This window comes from Aotus nancymaae, unplaced genomic scaffold, assembly GCF_030222135.1.
Source record: "Aotus nancymaae isolate 86718 unplaced genomic scaffold, 86718_ANA_hifiasm-v0.15.2.pri h1tg000155l, whole genome shotgun sequence".
Taxonomy (NCBI): domain Eukaryota; kingdom Metazoa; phylum Chordata; class Mammalia; order Primates; family Aotidae; genus Aotus; species Aotus nancymaae.
The window spans coordinates 3,319,786-3,339,052 of NW_026988570.1; the positions used below are offsets into that span (position 1 = coordinate 3,319,786).

Here is a 19,267-nt window from a genome sequence, read left to right on the forward strand (position 1 = left end):
GCTTTGAACTCTCCAGGAGATGGTGGGAGAGCAGCATTGTCTCATTTTCAAGGCCCTTTAGAGCAGAAAATGCAATTGCCCTGCTCCGTGCCCTCCATCTGTCAGGTGAGGAGATTTTCAATCCTGCCTTCCTGGAATCTATGGCTCAGCCTTCCCCAGTCTTTGACCTTACCCTCCGCACCCTGCCTGCCATCTTCCCATCACCGAGAATGACAGTTACAAGGGAAAAGGCGAGTTTTCCAGCCATGCTGAGGTTGTGGCAGGTCTTAGGCGTGCTCATGCATCCTGAGCCAAATGCTGGCTCGCTCCTGAGGGCATCTCCTTTCACCTTTCCCAGCCTGTCAGCTCACACATGTCGAACGCATTTCATTGTTCTGTTTTCCACCAGTTCCTTGCATATGCCTTAGATTTGGGCCAGCCATAAATTCCCACTGACTCTGAAACTCACGTCCATTCTTCTTTGGCCAATCAAGTATCATGAAGGTTAGCATGCTTCTTACACCCAGCGCACAACACCCCAGCTGTTCATGCCAAAGAAGTGTAGCTATAGCAAGGCCCTTGGAAAATAATACATATTTCCCCAAATGTAGTAGTGTATTTACTCAAAGCAATAAAGACTGATTTGCTACTGCATTTTTGTAAGTGTGATACAGTAAGATATTCAACTCCATTGTTCACAAACCATTTTTCTCATTATCACTTTTTAGGGTCTCTTCCATGCTGGGCACTGGGAAGGGAAAGGTGAATAACAAGAATACCAGGCCCTCGGGGTCTAATGCTGCCAGAGAGGAGTCTCTGAGGGAGCACACAGCAGGCAGGGTAGCTGAGGTCCTGAGTGAGAAGCCAGTGCAGTGGGCATGGGGGGTCCTCTGTCACAGTCTGAGGGAGGAATCAGGGATGAATTTCTGATACGGAGGTAGGAACAAGTTGGGAGAAAGGGTCAGGAATAGGGAAGGAACTTCAGGCAGAGCTCAAGGAACCTCTAGTAGTTTCAAGAGGTGATGGCTCAGAGTGACAAGGATGGTGGTGAGCTAGGGTTTGGTCCCTCAACCATAACCTTGGCTGCTGTGCTAGACAGCTTGGAAATGGCACGCTCTGACAAAGAAGGCATGTTTCAGGGGCCCTGGGCATCTCTGGGTGTATTTGGAGGTAGGTGCATCTTCTCCTTCCTTTCAGCATTCTCTTCTCCCTTTTTGTCTCATGTTTGCTCTCTCTATTGAAAGAAACCTGTGTCCTCAGACTGGCCACCCACCCTCGAATCCCACCCCAGCTACTCAAAACCAGCACCATCATGAGGCAGTGGGTCACACTCACCAGTGTCCTCACCACAAACTTGTGGGCCAGTGCCCTTGTATCTTCCTTCAGAACAAGTTCCCTTGAGCTGTGACATGAGCTGTCACAGCAGAAGACCAGTTAACTCATTCGTATGACAGTGATACAGTAGCTAAAAAGAAATTATTTAGGCTGTTAGTGAGGAACAAAAAGCACCCCCCAAATCATTTCTTTTCTAACAAAGAGCAGCCTATAAAATTGAGCTGCAGACATAGATAAGCAAGCTGGAAGCTTGCACGGGTGAATGGTGACAACTATTCCAACAGGAAAAGGCTACCTGGAAGCCAGATATGTTCAACATAGAGGCTCGATCTTCCCTCTTCTTTGTCACTACGTGTACAGTAAAAAAAAAAAAGCAGTCAACATGGCACCAGCCAGGTAAAGAACCCATCTGCATAATGAAAGATTAGCTTGGGGCGGCCAGCTTCTTCTACGCTATTTAAAGGGAACACTTGGTCTAATCAATCTTTTGGATCCTATGTAAATCAGACACCGCCTCTTCAAGCTCATCTGTAAAATCCCATGCATTTCACCATAGAACCGGAAGACCCATTCGGGAGCCCCTCTTTCTCTGCAGGAGAGAGAGCTTTTCTGTTTCTTTCTCTTATTCAAACCTCTGCTTTTTTTTTTTTAAATGTTTATTTTTTTAAAGAAAAATGGCAATAGCCAATTGGAAACCTACTTATTCTTCAACTCCAATTTTGTTTTCTTTAAATTTAGAAGTGACTTACTGATTTACTATTTTAAACAAACCCCACCTTTCCCCTTTAAATGTTTACCATCTACTCGTGCTGAATCCTTCCAAGGAGATTGCTCCAGCGTTTATCTCCAGGTCCTCGCTTTGTTCCTTTTACCAAAAAATGCAAAACACAATTCCATCGTGCATCTTAAGGGCTCCAATCATCAAAAATAGGAAAAAAAAATCTTTGGAATAGCCAATTAAGTTGAATAAAAAAATCCACACAAATGCGGTTTGGTTGGGGCAGGAATCCACTCCTATGTTCCTGGTAATCTGATCCCGCTCCACGAATCCTGGTAATTCACCCTCCCTATCCTATTCACATTATGACTTGAATCCAATGATCCAGCTCCAAGGATTGAGATCCAGTGAGCCCTCTCCAATCCAAACCTTTATAGCCAGCAAAACCAAAAAAGAGGAGGCAAAACGTTAGATACTCTAATCAAAAAAGGTTTCTGGGGAATGATGAGTTAAGTCAGTCATCAGTTTAACAGATGCGCATCAGTAACTATCAAATTCCCCAAAGCAAGTTTCTGAATGGTGTTCAGATAAATTTTAGGAACTTAATCATCATAGAGACTAATTGGAAGAAGCATCTTATATTTACAGTTCAACTGATAATGCCAACACTTGTTACTGTACAGCGTATTACAGGTTTCATGGTTGCAAGAAGTTATGTAATTTAAGTTTACTGGCATTGCTACCCACCTAAGTCTAAAACTAAATCCAATGCTCCCATTTGCAATTTAATTTGTAAATTAAAGTGTTTTAAACATATGAATCAATTATGAATATTAAAGGGGAAGGTGAGACCTAAGTATCCCCAACTAGATCATCTACACCAATACATTGGAACTCTATTATTTTGCTTTCATTTTGTCTTAAAAAAATGAAATAGCAACGCTCTTTCAGTCACACAGAGGACATGCAGATTTAGCAGTATTGATATTATACTCTATCTTGTTGGATTTAAAGACACCCTGTACCCACATGTACACCAACAGTAGGTCACACATTAACAGTTGTAACTAAGCACTGTGACAAATTAGCCAGTTCTTCCCACATTAGTCCCTATTACAATTTGGCCACAATTGCCAAGGTTTAAAGAGCAAAGCAATTGTAGCTAAAGATAACTGAATAAAACATTCAAGTCTTTTAAGGAAAATGTATATAATCATTTTTACCCCCTGCCTTTTAGTATAAGGTCAATACTGCCAATTTCATCTGTGACAATAGCACTTGGAGTCATACCATTACCTCCATTATTGATCTGATCCTCCTCAATCCTCCTTTTGACAATCCTAAAATGATTGAAATGTGCTCCACAATCCTTAATCCAAAGCATTCTTAATCCATCTTTTCAGAGATGTCTACAGAAAGACACATGAAAAGCAAGATAAACATAAGAACTTCCCCAGGTAAGATAACCACAAACACCCCCAACATCCCAGTTCACACGAATCAGGGCAGAATAGACATTTACACAATATCACAGTCTAAAGAGTATGGAGTTAACTAAATTTAAACAATCCTGTCTATGACATCACTTAAAATACAATTTATCAAAGACACGAGGGGAATGTAGATGTTAGGAGCAAAGGGATATTACAAGAATGCAATTCAACACTTTAGCCCATTCTGAACAAAACAGTTTGAATTAAAAAATGAAAAGATTGTACTAAATAAAGGAAAACTGTATACAACATGGGTTCTACAAAATGTGTCACCAATCATCTTATGTACGAGAGCGAGATCTGCTATGACGGGGAGAATAGCGTGGTGATCCTCTGCTTCTCCTTGGGGAGTAACTGCGACTCCTGCTGTTGCTTCTGCTATGGCTTCTGCTATGACTACGGCTTCGAGATTGAGATCTTCCATAACTTGGACTTCTGGGCCCATCAACTTTAACCCGGATGTAGGCAATTTCTCCCTCATGGGATACAAACTTAGTGTTATCCAGTTTTCAAACTGCATAGGTCATATCTTCTTTCCGTACAAACTCCACGACACCAGTGCCATCTCGGTAAACATCAGCATAACATACATCACCTGCTTCACGCATGTGATCCTTTAAATCCTGCCAACTTCCACTTGGAGGCAGTCCAGAGACAACCACTCTGTTTTCAGACCGCCTGAATGGGGGGCCATAGCGACCTCGGGGAGCTCCGCCACCTCCACCCCCGCCGCCTCCTCGGCCTGTTCCATGGCCGCTTCGAGGAAACTCCACCCGCAGACGCTATCCATCGTAATCGTAGCCGTCGCGACCATACACCGCGTCTTCTGCATCCCGCGGGTCCTCGAACTCAACGAAGGCGAAGGGCAGTCCCCCGCCCCCCGCGGCGATTCTTGAGGTTGATGTCGCGGATAGCACCGTATTTGTAGAACACGTCCTCGATGTCCTTGGTTCGGATGTCTGGAGGTAAGTTACCCACGTGGATGCGGCAATCGTTGTTCCCTGCAGGGCCATGAATCACACCGCCTCCCGACATGGCGGCGACGAAAAGCGCGGACTCAAACCTCAAACCTCTGCTTTTAACGTCACTCCTTGTGTGTCAGCATTCTTGTTTTCCTTGGTGTGAGACATCAAACCTCAGGTATTATCCCAGACAAAGGACACCACTTCAACAGTAGTAAAAACCATGTAACTTAATGTATTTACATTTTCACATTGGGAAAGTGTTGAACTGAAAAATAAGTCTCTAGAGGTGAACTTTCATAAGAATTTGGCAATCCGACCACTCCTCTACAATTAAACTCTGAACATAAGATCACTTCTGCCGGTCGGTCACAGTGGCTCACGCCTGTAATCCCAGCCAGCACTTTGGGAGGCCGAGGCGGGTGGATCACAAGGTCCAGAGATTAGTGAAACCCTGTCTCTATTAAAAATACAAGAAAAAAAAATAATAAAAAATAAAAATAAAAATAGGCAGGGTGCAGTGGCTCACGCCTGTAATCCCAGCACTTTGGGAGGCCGAGGCGGGTGGATCACAAGGTCAGGAAATCGGTGAAACCCTGTCTCTATTAAAAACACAAAAAAAAATTAGCTGGGCATGGTGGCATGCACTTGTAGTTTCAGCTACTCAGGAGGCTGAAGCAGGAAAATCACTTGAACCTGGGAGTCAGAGGTTGCAGTGAGCTGAGATTGCGCCACTGCACTCCAGGCTGGGTGACAAAGTGAGACTCCATCTGAAAAAAAAAAATCACTTCTGTCTGTAACTGACTGGATAGTTTTTTAAAAATCTTTAAAAAAAAAATTCCTGGCACTATTTTTTATTATAATCTGCTTTCTTTTACCAGCAATAGATGGCAGGAAAAAAAATTTATTTTGTTTTTGAAAGTCCCAGTTTGTGAGTCTCTGGCTAAGAGAGGTTAGCTGTACCAAACATCATACTGGCAATACACATCTTACAAGCAGTTCTGTGCCTGGGCTGCACAGAGACACCCTTCTCCAAGAAGCTTAGGAGAGATACATGTACAGGAGTTTTTATTGAAGCCTTGTCCTAGGCTCCTGGAGATAAGGTGGGGAGGCTAGCAGAGGTAATCATCTAGTTTTTAGGGGTTAACATTGGAACAGTGGCTGGTGGAGACAAGACTAATGGTTTGAACCCAGTTGTGGACACCAGTCTGTTGGGGCACTTGGTGCTGTGCTGTGTCTGTGGGCAGCTGTGCCTCCAATGTGGCCTGATGAGTTGAGGAGTAGGCTGGCACCAGCTTTAGCAATATATCATCAGCTTGCAGAGAAGAATAGGAACCTGCTACATGCTAATGGAAATTTATGGCCAATGAAATCTGGAAAATATATAAAACAACCCAGCATCATGAAGCCAAAATACTTCCTGTGGGATTAAATCTAATCCTCGACACCTGGTCAGAGAGGTCTAGTTTATTACAAGTTACCTCTGGTATGTGGCATCCTAGCACCAGAAACCCCAGTTAACTAGCAGTTCATACAGATAGGCTTAGAAGTCTGAAGGATTTTGAAGTGGCTCCAAAATCAGTGGACAGAAAGAGGCAGAATAGAGCACAAGACAAACGTGGAATTTGTTCTGTGTTATTTTTTAAATTCTCTGTTTTTAGGCTTTTCAATGGTGTACTAACATTTGAGTTGATGATATGTACTATGCACTGCTCTGTACTGTAAGGAAAAAGCTTGTTTTTATATCCCCACTGCCTAGCACCGTGTATGGACACACCAGAGGCTCAGTATTTAGACCCTCCAAGACCAAAAGAGTATAAAATCCATAGTACATCCATACATTCACTTTGGCTTTTCTTTTTAACAATTCAGTAAATTTTTATTATTTATTCATTTATTTTTTGAGACAGAGTCTCACTCTGTCACCCAGGCTGAAGTGTGGTGGTGTGATCTTGGCTCACTGCAACCTCCATATCCCGGGCTCAAGCAATTCTCCTGCCTCAGCCTCCCGAGTAGCTGGGATTACAGGTGCTCACCCCTACACCCAGGCAATTTTCATATCTTTAGTAGAGACGGGGTTTCACCATGTTTGCCAGGCTAGTCTTGAACTCCTGACCTCAGGTGATCTGCCCACCTAGGCCTCCCAAAGTGCTGGGATTACAGGTCTGAGACATTGCACCAGGCCAGACAAATTTTAATATATGTATAGAGTTGTGCAAATATAATCACAATCCATTTTAAAATATTTTCATCACCCCCCAAAGAATTTGCATAACATTAGTAATCACTCCCTGTCAGACATGGTGGCTCACGCCTGTAATCCCAGCACTTTGGGAGGCCAAGGCTGGTCCCAGCTACTCAAGAGGCTGAGGTGGGAAGATCACTTGAGCTTGGGAGGCAGAGGTTGCAAAGAGCCAAGATCATGCCATTGAACTCCAGCCTGGGTGACAGAGTGAGACCCCACCTCAAAAAAATTAAAAAATTTTGAGTAATCACTTTCCATTTCACCACAGTTTTTCCTGCCTCCCTCTGTTCTCACCCCCTATCCCATCGTTCCCCAGCCCTAGGCAACCACTAATCTGCTTTCAGTCTCTACGAATTTTTCTATGCTGAAATTCAATACAAATGAAAGAATACCCTGTGTGGTGTTTTGTAGTTGGCTTCTTTCACTCAGCATGATGTTTTCAAATTTCACTCATTGTAGCATGTGTCAGCAGCACAGGCTTCTTCTTATTGCTGAATAATATTCCATTGTGTAGATATGCCTCATTTTACTTAGCCATTCATTAGTTGATGAGCATTTGGGTTGTTTCCACTCTTTGTTATGATTAATGCTTCTAGAAATATTCATGTATGAGTTTCTGTGTGGACATATGTTTTCATTTCTTTCTTGTATATTTGGGGAGTGGGAAGACTTCAGATAGTGAACTTGCTGGGGTTCATGTGGTGACTCTATGTTTAACTACTAGACTGTTTTCCAAAGTGGCTGTACTGTTTTATATTCCTATCAGCAGTGTATGAGTGCTATGATTTCTCCACAGCCTTGCCAACACTGGTTAGATCTGTCCTTTCGACCATAGCCATTGCAGCATGTATGAAGTAGTATTTACGTGTGTTTAGATTTGTAGGTCCCTGAAGGCTAATGATGTTCAGCCTCTTTTCTTGTGTGTATCAGCCGTTTGTGTATCTTTTCTGGAGAAATGTCTATCTCAATTCTTTATCCTTTAAAAAAATAGTTATTTTTCTTTTACCAATTTTTTTGTTATATTTTCTATTTTTTCCCCTATTCTGTGTGTTGTCCTTTTACTTTCTCAATGGTATTCATTGAAGTACAAAAACTTTAAATTTTGAGAAAGGCCAATTTATCTAGTTTTTCTTTTGTCACTCATCTTTTTGGTATCATATCTAAGAAGGCTTTGCCTATCACAAGGTCATGAAGATTTGCTCTTATATTTTCTCCTAAGGGTTTTGTAGTTTTAACTTTTGCATTTAGATTAACAATCCATTTTGAGTCTTTTTTATGTGTGTATGAAGTGAAGAAGGGGACCAACTTCATTTGCTGGTATGTGGATATCCAGCTGTCCCTTTACCATTTGTTGAAAATATTATGCTTTCTTTATTGAACTGCCTTAGCATACTTGTTGCAAATCAATCAACCATAAACGTGCAGGTTTATTTCCAGATTCCACATTCTATTCCATTGATCTATGTTTCTGCTAGTACATATAAGATATTGATTATGACAGTTTTATAATAGGTTTTACAGATGTCATGAGTCCTCCAACATTTTTCTCCTTTTTCAAAATTCCGTTGGTTATACAGGGTCCCTGAATTTCCACATGAATTTTAGAACCAGCTTGCCAATTTCTGCAAATAAGACAACTGAGATTTTCTTCTTCTTTTTTTTTTTTGAGATGGAGTTTTGCTCTTGTTGCCCAGGCTGGAGTGCAATAGTACGATCTTGGCTCACTGCAACCTCCACCTCCCAGACTCAAGTGATTCTCTTGCCTCAGCCTCCAAGTAGCTGGGATTACAGGCACCTACCACCACACCTGGCTAAATTTTTTGTTTTATTTTTAGTAGAGACAGGTTTTCACCATGTTGGCCAGGCTTGTCTTGAACACCTGACCTCAGGTGATCCACCTGCCTTGGCCTCTTAAAGGGCTGGGATTACAGGAGAGAACCACTGCACCTGGCCAACAACTGAGCTTTTGATAGAGCTTGCATAGAATCTGTAGATTAATTTGGGGGAGTACTGCCATCTCAACAATAGTAAATCTTCCAGTCCATGAACATGAGGTGTAGTGTCCTTCCATTTATTTAGGTCTTCTTTAGTTTCTTTCAACACTGTTTCATAGTTTTCAGTGTGCAAGTGTTACCCTTTTTTCTTTACATTTATTCTTAAGTATTTTATTCTTTTTGATGTTGTTGTAAATAAAATTGCTTTCTTAATTTTATTTTGAAATTGTTAATTGTTAGTGCATAGAAATATTATTAATTTTTATAGACTGATCTATCCAGCAGTCTTGCTGAAGTTGCTTATTAGCTCTAATAATTTATCAGTCATTTCCTTAAAAATTTCTATATGCAAGATAAAGTCATCTGAAAATAGTGATAGTTTTACTTCTTCCTTTCCAATCTGGATACCCTTTATTTCTTTTTCTTGCTTAATTGTCTTGCCTTGAAATTTTTTTTTTTTTACTGTGAATATATTTTTTATTTGGTCATTCTGTTTACAATTGAAACTCCGCCTGTGAGTTTCTTATAGACACCAAAAAAAGTTTCAACCTTGTGTTCCACATTGTTCTGCTGTGCTTTGTTCAAATGAATCTTTATGAGCTGGCTGCTGTCCAGTTTGACATGGATTCTCTTGCCCACAATTTCTCTTGGGAAGACCAGGCCCTCAAGGATTGCATCGTGCACAGCTGTCGGTATACGGCTCCTGGGACGCTTTTGCTTTTTTTTTGTACGACATTTTCGAGTTGGCTTAGGCAGAATTCTCTTCTGAGCGATAAAGACAAAATGCTTCGCACTGAACTTTTTCTCCAATTTGGGTACTAGCCAGACTTGGATTTTCTGGAAAAATTTAGTTGAGGAAGAGGAACAAAGATTATGATAGCTTTCTGGCCACCACCAACTTCAGTTTCCTTGGCTGCCATAATATTCAGCTCCCTGAGCTGAGCCTTGAGGTCCGAGTTCATCTCCAGCTCCAGAAGAGCCTGGAAGATGCCAGACTTGAACTTATCTGGCTTCTCTCCATTGGGCTTCATGATCTTGGCGCTCGAACTGAACATGGCTTTTCCTTGGTGAGTGCTGACTTAGGAAAAGACCCAAATTTTGCCTTGAATTTTCAATGCAATGTTGAACAGAAGTAGTGGTGGACATTCTCGCCTTGTTCCCAATCTTAGGGATTAAGTCCTTCTTTCACTATGAAGTTTATTGTTAGCTGTGGCCTTTTGAAGATGCTCTTTATTAGGTTAAAGAGATTATTGGCTGGGCGCAGTGGCTCAGGCCTGTAATCCTAGCACTTTGGGAGGCTGACATGGGTGGATCATGAGGTCAGGAGATGAGGCCATGGTGGCCAACATGGTGAAACCCCATCTCTACTAAAAATACAAAAATTAGCTGGGTGTAGTGGCACATGCCTGTAGTCCCAGCTACTTGGGAGGCTGAATCAGGAGAATCACTTGAACCAGGGAGTCAGAGGTTGCAGTGAGCCGTGATGGCATCACTGCACTCCAGCCTGGCAACAGGAACAAAAAAAAAAAAAAGAGAGATTCTCTTCTACTGCTGGTTTGGTGGGAGTTTTTTTTTTTTTTTTTTTATCATGAATAAGTACTAAATTTTGTTAGAGGATTTTTCTACATCTATTTTGATCTTACATTTTCTTTTCTTTTTTCTATTAATGTGGTGCATTAATTAAGTGTTTTTCAAATGTTAAATAAATCTTGTATTTCTGGGATAAAATCCACTTAATTGCTTTATATAATCCTTTTACTATGCTGCTGGATTCAGTTTACTAAATTTTAAAAATAATTTTGCATCTATATCCATGAGGAACAGAATATGTAGTTGTCTTGCCTTGTTATATCTTTGTCTGGCTTAATACAGTCATCATAAAATGAAGCAGGAAATATTCCCTCCTTCTCTATTTCCTGAAAGAGTTTATGTAGGATTGATATTATTTCTTCCTTAAATGTTTAGTAGAATTTACCAGTGAAGCTATCTGGACTTGAGCTTTTTTTGTGGAAGATTTTAAATTTCTAACTCAAATCGTAGAAGAAATCTAATAATTTAAAAACTTTTTGTAAGTTTTCTGTCTTTCTAGGAATTTTTCTTTTTTATAAAAATGGTCTAATATGTAAACATCAAGTTATTCATACTCATCTCTTCTAATCTTTTTAATTACCATAAGGTCCGTAGTGATGTTTCCTCGATCATTCTTGATTTGGTCAGTTCATGTCTTTCTTTTTGTTGCTCAGGTTAGCTCGGGGTTAGCTAACTATGACCCATGAGCCTAATCTGGCTTGCAGCTTGGGAGTTAAAATTGTTTTAGATTTTTAAAGAGTTGTAAAAAACAAACAAGCAAACAAAAGGCACAAAGAAGAATATGTGATAGAGACCATTCATGGCCTGCAGAGCCAGTAGTATTTACTATTTGGCCCTTTAAAAAAAAAAAAAAAAAAAAAAAAAAAAAAAAAAAAAAAAAAAATCTGCCAACTCCTAGTTAATCCCATGTGCATTTGAGAAGAATTTGTATACTCTTCTGTTCAGTGGAGCAGTATAATGTGCCAGTTGGTCAGTTTGTTTTTCAGTGTTGTTATATACTTACTTATTTTTCTGTTTAAATGTTTTATCAATTATTGAGAGGGGAGTATTAGAATCTCCAATATAAGTGTTGAATTTATTCTTTCTTCAATTATTTAGATTTTGCTTAGTATAATTTCAGACTCTTTTGTTAAGTGCATACACATTGGTCATTGTTATATTCTTTTGATGCCTTGACTCTTTTATCATAATGAAATGTTCCTTTTTTCCTCTAAAAATATGCCTTTGCTTTAATTTGATTTTGTCTGATATTAATATAGCCATTTCAGCTCTCTAATGATGACTGTTTCCATGGGATACCTTTTTCTATCCTGTGTTTAAATATAAAATGTGCCTCTTGAAGAGAGCATATCATTGGATCTTCATTGTTTATTCATTCTGACAATCTTTGTCTTTTGATAAGAGTGCTTAGTCTATGCACAGTAAATATTTTAATGGTGAGATAGGATTTATCCTTATTATTTTATTTGTTCTCCATATAGCTCATGTCAGTTTTGCTTCTCTGCTTCCCCTCTGCTGAGGGATCTGTGTGTAGATTGAAGAATGCCTCATAATTTGTGTCCATATCTTAAGTGTTCCTAGGCTTTCACTTTTTGTCAAGCTTTCTGGAGTCTCTCTCCTCCATGCTGAATAGTTTTCCAGTTGCCCAGGGCCATGTAAAGGGGTTATCTTAGTTCTTCTGTGGCTGTCTTATTTCTAAGATTTTCTTGTTAAATTGCTAATTGGCTCATTGCTTGCTTTAATCAGGTTCCCAGTCTCAGGCTAGTGAAACTGCAGACTTTCCTTTGTAAAAGAAGCCAGAGCTGGACATTAACCCAAGCAGTAAAACAGATTTTATTCAGGAACTATTGCAACAGGGGACAAGAGACCTCAGTATAGAATATGCTCAATTCCAAATACAGCAAAGAGAATTGAGAATTTGTAGCCAAGGAGGGGGATGTTGTACAGATGTGGTTGATGAAAAATTGCTAAGAGGAGACATCAAGATAATGAAAATTCTTACTTGCTAAAGGTAGGTTATATGGTTTGGCTGTGTCCTCACCCAAATCTCATCTTGAATTGCAGCTCCCATAATTCCCACTTGTTGTGGGAGGAACCTGATGGGAGGAAATTGAATCATGGGAGTGAGTCTTTCCTGTGCTGTTCTCATGATACTGAATAAGTCTAATGAGATCTGATGGTTTTATAAAGGGCAGTTTCCCATGCACACACTCTCTTGCCTGTTGCCATAGTAAGATGTGCTTTTGCTCCTCCTTCGCTTCCACCATGATTGGGCGGCCTCCCCAGTCATGTGCAACTGTGAGTCAGTTAAACCTCTTTCCTAAATTACCCAGTCTCAGGTTTGTCTTTATTAGTAGTGTGAGAACAGATTAATACAGTAAATTGGTACCGGTACAGTGGGGTGCTGCTGTAAAGATACCCAAAAATGTGGAAGCGATTTTGGGACTGCAAAACAGACAGAGCTTGGAACAGTTTGGAAGGTTCAGGAAAAGATGGGAAGATGTGAGAAAATTTGGAACTTCCTAGAGACTTGTTGAATAGTTTTGCCCAAAATGCTAATAGCAATATGGACAATAAGATCTAGGCTGAGGTGGTCACAGATGGAGATGAAGAACTTGCTGAGAAATGAAGTAAAGGCCACACTTGCTGTGCTTCAGCAAAGAGACAGGAGGCATTTTGCCCTTTCCCTGTAGATCTGTGGAACTTTGAACGCGCGCGAGAGATGATTTAGGGTATCTTGTGGAAAAAAATTTCTAAGTAGTAAAGTGTTCAAGAGGAAGTAGAACATAAAAGTTTGGAAAATTTGCAGCCTGACAATGCAGTAGAAAAGAAAATCTCATTTTCTGGGGAGAAATTCAAGCCTGCTGCAGAATTTTCCATAAGTAACAAGAAACCGAATGTTAATCACTAAGACAATGGGGAAAGTGTCTCCAGGACATGTCAGATACATTTGTGCTGGGCCTCTCATCAAAGGTCTAGAGGCCTAGGAGGAAAAAATGGTTTTGTGGGCCAGACCTAGGCCCCCCAATGTGTGTCATCTAGGGACTTGATGCCCTGTGTCTCAGCTGTTCCAGCCATGACCAAAAGGGGCCAAGGTATAGCTCAGACTGTGGCTGGCTGCTTTGGCTCCACAAGCCCCAGGCCTTGGCAACTTCCACACAGTATTGATCCTGTGGGTGCACATAAGTCAAGAATTGAGGTTTTGGAACCTCTGCCTAGATTTCAGAGGATGCATAGAAACACCTGGATGTCCAGGCAGAAGTTTGCTGCAGGGGTGGGGACCTCATGGAGACCCTCTGCTAGGGCAGTGCAGAAGGGAAATGGGTTGAAGCCCCCACACAGAGTCCCTACTGGGGCACTGCCTAGTGGAGCTGTGAGAAGAGAGCCACCATCCTCCAGACCCAAGTATGGTAGATCCACCAACAGCTTCTACCATGCACTCAGAAAAGCCACAGAGACTCAATACCAGCTGGTGAAAGCAGCCTGGGGGAAGGATGTACCATGCAAAGCCAGAGGGGCAGAGCTCCCTGAGGCCAAGGGAGCCCATCTCTTGCATCAGCATGACCTGGGTGTGAGATATGGAATCAAAGGAGATCATTTCAAAGCTTTAAGATTTGGCTGCCCTGCTGGACTTCAAACTTGCATAGGGCCCTACATTTTGGCTACTTTATCCCATTTGGAATGGGTCTATTTACCCAATGCCTGTACCCTCACTGTATCTAGGAAGTAACCAACTTGCTTTTTGATTTTACAGGCTCATAGGTGGAAGGGACTTGCCTTGTCTTGGATGAGAATTTGGATTGTGAACTTTGGAGTTAATGCTGAAATGAGTTAAGACTTTGGGGGACTGTTGGGAAGGCATTATTGGTTTTGAAATGTGAGGACCTGAAATTTGGGAGGGGGCAGGGGCAGAATGATGGTTTGGCTGTGTCACCACCAAATCTCATCTTAAGTTGTAGCATTCATAATTCCCATGTGTTGTGAGAAGGACCCAGTGGGAGGTAATTGAATAATGAAAGCAGGTCTTTCCCATGTTGTTCTCATGAAAGTGAATAAATCTCACAAGATTTGATGGTTTCATAAAGGGGAGTTCTTCTGGAGATGCTCTTTTGCCTGCCACCATGTAAGATGTGCCGTTGCTCCTCATTTGCTCCCACCATGATTGTGAGACCTCCCCAGCCATGTGGAAATGTGAATCAGTTAAAGCTCTTTCCTTTATAAATTACTCAGTTTGGGGTATGTCTTTATTAAAAGTGTGAGAACAGACTAATACAGCAGGCCAGAGGGATCATACATCGAAATGACATAGGATTGTCACTGGTAGAGGGTTGTGACTGAAACTTGTCCAGGTTCTTGGCATTTTAACAAGGATTGTCACTGGTAGAGGGTTGTGACTGAAACTTGTCCAGGTTCTTGACATTTTTAACAAAGAATTGGAGAAAACACCCAGCAAATTAAGCAACAACAGAATGAAAGTAGCGATTTATTGAAAATGAAAATACACTCCACAGTGTGGGAGTAGACCCAAGCAGTGGCTGAAGGGCCCAGATACAGAATCTTCTTGGGTCCAAACATCCACTGGAAGTTTCCCATTGGCCACTTCTTGCTCACCTCATTTAAGTGAAGTGGTAGCCTGCAATCAGTCTGATCAGTTGCAAAAAGCAACCAGAGGCTAGGGTAAAGTTACAAAGTTGCAAAGAAAGACTCCATCTGCAATCAGTCTGATGTGTTATGGATGGTCAGTTTCCCATCTGCCCCACAGAAAAGGTCAAAGGGAGTAGCCTCTGGTCCTTTTGTTACTTAGGCATGGAAAGCTAGGGGGTTTCCTTTCAATTTAGTCCTTGGAAGTTGGCATGAAACAGCCTTAGGTTCCCCGCCTCCAGACTCTATTCTCCTGCCTCAGGTTGAGGAATTTGATCAGATATTAAGAGTGATCAGATACTGAGGTGGGGAATTCTTGCTAAACCAATTTAGTAGGCTTCTCACTAAAATGGAGTTGTGCAGGCAGGAGGAGAAGGAACAACGAGGGCTAGATGAGGCATAGAAGAGTTGACTAAAGTTTGGTGAGAGAGTCTTTGTCACCTTCTTTCTCAATCAAGTTTATCACTCTTTGCCAAAAAATCATAGGCAGTTTTCACCCCAACTCTAGCTCCCAGAAGGAATATTTATTCTGGCAACAAAGCTGCTAATTTTTGCAGCCACTTTTGCTAACAAAGCTATGGACAAGGGGCTGGGAAGCAGCCCCAGGCAACAAGGCTGTAAGGCTGGTTGCATCGCGGAGACCTCGGACACACCCCCTTCCCTCGCGGGGAGCTCGGACACACCCCCTTCCCTCGTGGGGAGCTCGGACACACCCCCTTCCCTCATGGGGAGCTCGGACGCACCCCCCTTCCTCGGGGGGAGCTCGGATGCTCCCCCTTCCCTGGTGGAGAGCTCGGACGCTCCCCCCCTCCCTCACGGAGAGCTTGGAGGCTCCTCCCTCTCTCGCAGAGAGCTCGGACACACCCCCTTCCCTCTCGGGAGCTCGGACGCTGCCCCCCCCTCACGGAGAGCTCGGGCACACCTCCTTCCCTTGCCTGGAGCTCGGACACACACCCCGCCCCCCCGGGGCCCCCCCCGGCCCCCCCGGATCCCCCCACTGGGAGCCTGGGAAAAAAGCCCTGCCAGGACCTACCTGATAGCATTTTGTCCCATCCAGGCCCCACTCCCCACCATTTTGTCCTATCTGGGCCCCACTCCCTGCCTACCATTTTGTCCTATCTGGGCCCCACTCCCTGCCTACCATTTTGTCCTATCTGGGCCCCACTCCCTGCCTACCATTTTGTCCTATCTGGGCCCCACTCCCTGCCATTTTGTTCCATCTGGGCCCCACTCTCTGCCATTTTGCCCCACTCACCTTGGGCACAACCAATCAAACTCCTTCACTCCCTATAAAACCCCACATCCTAAGAGGAGTCCGCAGGACTTCTCCGGCCCCTCCTGTCAGACCGCAAAACCTCACCCGGGAACCTGAATATATTACTTCGCATTGGATCTTTTCGTGGTGGCCTCAGTTTCTTCATCTTACACTCGGCGAGAACAGACCTTACAAAAGCCACAGACTCTCACACAAACTCTAGTGCTTTTATTAAGAATGTATCTTCAGGCTGGGCACAGTGGATCACACCTGTAATCCCAGCACTTTGGGAGAATGAGGCAGGTGGATCATTTGAGGTCAGGAGTTCGAGACCAACCTGGCCAACTTGGAGAAATCCCCTCTCTACTAAAATACAAACAATTAGCTGGGCGTGGGCATGCACCTGTAATCCCAACTATCCGGGAGACTGAGGCAGGAGAATTGCTTGAACCCAGAAGGCAGAGGTTGCAGCGGGCCAAGGCCATGCCACTGCCATCTAGCCTGGGTGGTAGAGTAAGACTCCGTCTCAAAAAAAGAATGAGTCTTCATTCCACCTTTGTTTCACTTTTAGTACCCTGAGGTTGTTATTTCAGACAATCCTGTGCAGTATTATATGCATTTTTCCAGACAGGGATTGCTGACCTCTTCATGCTGCCATGATTATTGGAAGACCCTCTAAAGGCTCTTAGACTCTTTTTCATATCAAAGCATGTTGTGAATAACCAAGTGGGCAACACAGAATTCAGTGTTTTTTAATTTAACCTCTTTGTCAGTGGAACTCTGCCCTTCCCCCTCTTTTTTTCCAGGAGCATCTGATTTATTTCTTAAAGTTTAATGCAGAAGACTTACAGGGAGAGGTTAGTAAATGTAGATTACTGAGCTCCTACACCAGAGGTTCAGGTTGTGTAGATCTGGGGTGCATACACATGACTTAGACAGGTTGTCTGAAGACCACACCTTGCCCTTTGTTCTGTAGAGTGCATCTGTTTATAAGGTCCCAGACTTCTCAATAAAAAGGCATTACTTCTTTTCACTTAGTATTTTAAAATGCTGATATAGAAAAGACAGTGCTATACGTTCACGAAGTCTGTTTTATATTCTTCCTTGATGGGAACATGTAAAACTACACTTATTCGTCCCTTGTAGCTGACTGGGACCACATGACTAGATCTGGCCAAAGATATGTGAATGAGACAGCCACGTGTAAAGGGGTTCCTGGAAAAATGTCAAGTGGCCTGCACACTGGGAGGAGTGTGCACTGGGGTGGAGCCACAGAAGTTCCACCATTTGCAGTGGAGAGGAGTCTGGCCCCTCCTCTTCCGGAGGGAACTTGGAATTCAATCTGCAAGGCAGAGAGCATGTACTAGCAGTACTCTTGCTCTGTTGAGAGTTTCTGTTTCCCTTTTTCACCTTTTTGCCCATTAAATCCCATTTTTCTCACCCTTCAAATTGTCCGAGAGTCTAATTTTTCATGGTCATTTGACAAGCACCTCGTCTTTAGCTGAACTAAGGAAAACTCTTACAACATGAGCAGGAGGAATAAGTGGATCACTTCCCAGCCATGGCAATGAGGAGCCCGTGTGCAGTTCTTCAAACTCTTGCTTTCTATTTGGTGTCAAGTGGCCTCATCATATAAAGATGGCAGAGCTACAGATTTGATGAAAGTCTAGATCCTGAAGACTCATATAGTCAACAGCTGCCTGTGGAGGATAAAGAGCTTTGGGGGAGCAAGAAATAAGCTTTTAGTGCTAAGCCATTGAGATTTGGAGTTGTGTGTTACCACATCATGAATCTAGCCTATTTTGAGTTAGAGGTTATAGAAAGGGCAACAGTGAAATTACCTTCTGAAGCAGCTCAAAGGGTTGAGGGAAGAAAATGTGATTAACAGGAAACCTAGGATCTCAAAAATGAAAGCTTGGCATATCCCAGCGTCATTTGATCCCGCTCCTTCCACGGGTGAGGTAATAGTCGCAATCCACAGGCTTTTCCTGCAGTTGTTAAGGTCTGAACTTTTAAGTGGAAAACAATGCCTTAGGCCTAATCTAAAGGACAGATGCAAAAAAATATTTCATTAACTCAGCCCATCTATCCAGAACCTGCATTTTTAAATGGTTTTATTTTCAAGATAAAGATAAAACAAGAGTCTTTCTTTCCATTTTAATCTTCAGTTAACCAGCATATTTTGTTAATTATAATCTATAGCCTCATATGCAATGATTTTAACAATAAATAAATGCCAAGGAGGGAGAAAATAAGTGGGGTACTTCATAATACAAAAAATAAATAAACAAAATTAGTAAAATTGCTTTCAGCAGGGAAACATTTTAAGCTCTCTTTCTGTCTAGGAAAAACATTAGTTCAATTAAATATAGCAGGCTGTATTTTGTGTTTAAACAGTGAATGTGAATCAAAGATTCATGGCTTCCTCAAGCTTGCTTCACACTACTTGCCCGTCCCCCACCCGCATCGAGCACCGGTCTGTCCTTGGCCCACCCAGCAGAAAAGAAGTGTGATGTGTGTGTGTTTCATCATGGAATTAATCAGCAGAGAGCATGTCCAGGTTAGGCTGGAGAAAATTAAAGGCACACTCGCAGCTCATAGAAAATACTGTGAACCCATTTGATGAGAGTAACAAACATGCTATGAAAGTCCAATGGCCAACCTTTCCTTCCTTTGCCTTTATTAACTTTGATATTTGCATGAAAATTGAATCCTGGTTTCCTGGGGGCTCATCTGCTCCTGCAGCTTCCCCTTACCTGAAGGTTTAATCTTCTGTTGGTGACATGATAATCAGTTCTCCAGTAAGCAATTCTGATGTCACAAAGAGGCAATTATCACTTCAGGTGGTAAAATAAACAGCCCACACAGATGGTGGCTTGAAATCTTTACGATCATCTTAATGTAATTTTTCTTTTAAAAGATTTCATATGAGAAAATGACTATAAGCCTAGATAAAGAACCCACAAGGCAATGGTAGAAGTGTTCGTTCTAGGCCCGAAGTCAAATGTTAGTACATGTTTCCCAAATCCTTACTGAACATTTCTAGGGTGGCTTC

General features: G+C 42.2%; 2 pseudogenes; both read right to left on the reverse strand.

The window, feature by feature from the left end:
- Window positions 1-3,258: 3,258 nt before the first annotated feature.
- On the reverse strand, window positions 3,259-4,560 carry LOC105705719 (serine/arginine-rich splicing factor 1-like; annotated as a pseudogene).
- A 4,643-nt stretch (window positions 4,561-9,203) lies between these two features.
- LOC105705711 (small ribosomal subunit protein eS7-like) lies at window positions 9,204-9,781 on the reverse strand (annotated as a pseudogene).
- Between the last annotated feature and the right edge of the window lie 9,486 nt (window positions 9,782-19,267).